Below are 3,034 nucleotides of genomic sequence, written 5' to 3'. Positions count from 1 at the left end.
CACCATAAATTCCTATAAATTCAGAAACCCCCAGAAAGAAACCTAGATCGGGAGTTCCGCCGCCGCAAGCCTCTATAGCCACCAAAAACCAATCTGGAGCCCGTTCCGGCACCCTGCCGGAGGGGGAATCCATCTCCGGTGGCCATCTTCATCTTCCCCGCGATCTCCATGACGAGAAGGGAATAGTTCTCCCTCGGGGCTCAGGGTATGTACCAGTAGCTATGTGTTTGATCTCTCTCTCTCATGTTCTTGAGATGTCTTGATCTCGATGTACCATGGGCTTTGCTACTATAGCTGGATCTTATGATGTTCTTCCCCCTCTCCCTCTTGTAATGAATTGAGTTTCCCCTTTGGAGTTATCTTATCGGATTGAGTCTTTGAGAACACTTGATATATGTCTTGCACATGTCTATCTGCTGTGATCAACTTGCAGGTTTGTGACAATTGGGAACCTATGCATATGGGTTGGCACACGTGGATTCATGTGAGTACTTGATGTATGTTTTGGTGATCAACTTGCGGGTTCGTGACATTGGGAACCTATGCACAGGGGTTGGCACACGTTTTGACTCTCTGGTAGAAACTATGGGGCTCTCTTTGAAGTTCTATGTGTTGGTTGAATTGATGATTCTGAGATTATGTGATACATATCGTATAATCATGCCCACGGATACTTGAGGTGACAATGGAGTATCTAGGTGACATTAGGGTCTTGGTTGATATGTATCTTAAGGTGTTATTCTAGTACAAACTCTTGAATAGATCGATCAGAAAAAATAACTTTGTGGTGGTTTCGTACCCGACAATAATCTCTTTGTTTGTTCTCCGCTATTAGTGACTTTGGAGTGACTCTTTGTTGCATGTTGAGGGCTAGTTATATGATCCAATTATGTTATCATTGTTGACAGAACTTCACTAGTGAAAGTATGAACGCTAAGCCTTGTTTCCACGCATTGCAATACCGTTCGTGCTCACTTTTACCTTTTGTTACCTTGCTGTTTTTGTAATTTCAGATTACAATAACCTATATCTACCATCCATATTGCACTTGTATCACCATCTCTTCGCTGAACTAGTGCACCTATACGACTAACCATTGTATTGGGTGTGTTGGGGACACAAGAGACTCTTTGTTATTTGGTTGCAGGGTTGCTTGAGAGAGACTAGCTTCATCCTACGCCACCCACGGATTAATAAACCTTAGGTCACCCACTTGAGGGAAAATTGCTACTGTCCTAGAAACCTCTGTACTTGGAGGCCCAACAACGTCTGCAAGGTGAAGGTTGCGTAGTAGACATCAGTCCCTGGGAGGCGCCTCCACTTAAACCGGCTGACGGCACCCCTCTCACCGGAAGGTGGCGTCAGGGCCCACCTGTCGGGACCCTCTCTCTCTCTCTCTCTCTCTCTCTGGCTAACGTGAGGGGCCAGCCCGCATGGCCATCGTCCTCCTCCCGCTCGCGTGCGTGGCCGAGGTAGCACTGGACTCCGGCGATGATTGCCGGCGGTGGGGGCGACCATTTGCGATGCCCGGCCTACCTGCAAGTTCGACATGACGGGGCACATCCATTCATACAGGACCCGGAGCTTGGGAAGGACCGGCGCGAGCGCGCCCTTGGCCGCGGCAATGACCGTCGCCGGATTATATGGGCAGGGCGCCATGGCCACAGATAGGAGAGGCCGAGGCCATGGGTTGGTTCGGGGTGGCTAGGGGAAGCATTGGTGAGGGTTATAGGGAGGAAAAAAGCTCGGGCGACTCGAATTTAAGCCGAGGTTGATGGCAAGGTTTCGGCCAGAGGGCAGCAATCCGAGCTCAAGGGCTCGATTGCTTGGGCTAGGAGGGGTTCTAGGAGGGAGAGGAGGTTGCCTGACAGCTCGAGGGGCTTCAGGGCGGACTTTAAATAGGTGCCCGACGGCGAGTGGATGAGCTCGGCCGCTGTGGCGGCCTTAGCCACACCCTGGTGGTCTACACCGGCGGAGCTGGCAGCTTGCGGAGTCCAGAAGACTCACGAAGGAGCAGGGGAGGCCAGCTGGGCTTCGGGAGGGCTCGGGGAGGAAGAAGACAACGGCGATCACTTGTGGAATAGGGCAAAGCTCGTCGCGGCGCGGCGAGGTAGAATCCAGAGGGGGAGAGGGCTCCAGGGAGAAGAGGATGACCAGGGGGAGCTACTGGACATGGCTAGGGCTCGAGGGGGGGGAGGAACCGTCAAGGCCAAGGGCTCCACTGCACACAGAGCTTGCGTTTGACATGCCACAAGTGTGGTCACCAGGTGCACTGGTGCACATGGTGCCCTTTGGCATGCAACACCATGTCTAGCAGGGAGTCCTTCCAAGAAGGTGTCCTACTGAGGTGATAGATCACCATTAGACACCAAGAGATGATGGGAAACTTCACTGGAAGTTGGTTGCAGCAAACTTGACTTGATCACTGTAGTCAACAGAGAAGGAATAAGAGCAAAAGCTCATGTCTGGGAGGCTTAGGGTAGGAAGGACTACAATCCTGTGAAGTTTGAGGATCACAGGATCAAAATTGGATAGGGTTGCTTTGGAACTAGCTAATGTGGTCCGAAATAGGAACTTTGATGTGGCACTCACATGCATGCTTGGATTGAGCTCAAACTTGGAGGAGATGAATATTTTGGGCATGTGAGGATGCTGTATAAAATTCATGCTATCTTGATAAGCCCAAGAGGCACTTCCTTCATACAGTTTCTCACTAGACCGAAACTTAGAAGAATTACTCGGATTAATTGGCTAAATAAAATGGGCTCAAAATTGGTTTAGCAAGATTTTACAAATAGGAGAATGCCGTGGTAAAAATTCAGAATTTATGGAGCAATGTAAAATATAGTTGTTTCACAAATATAAATAATGACCAGAGACAAAGATTTGGAGCAATGGTCACATGGTTGAAGGTGTGATGCTCACATTTGGTGGACACACATTATTTGAGCATATCGAGATAATGGCAAAGTTGCAACTCATTTGAACACTCCTAGCTAGCACTTGCTTCACAAAGCTTCTTGTAGATAAGAAA

Source organism: Hordeum vulgare, chromosome 5H (assembly GCF_904849725.1).
Source record: "Hordeum vulgare subsp. vulgare chromosome 5H, MorexV3_pseudomolecules_assembly, whole genome shotgun sequence".
Taxonomy (NCBI): domain Eukaryota; kingdom Viridiplantae; phylum Streptophyta; class Magnoliopsida; order Poales; family Poaceae; genus Hordeum; species Hordeum vulgare.
The sequence above is the reverse complement of the archived record's forward strand: the minus strand, read 5'-3'. Positions refer to the sequence as shown.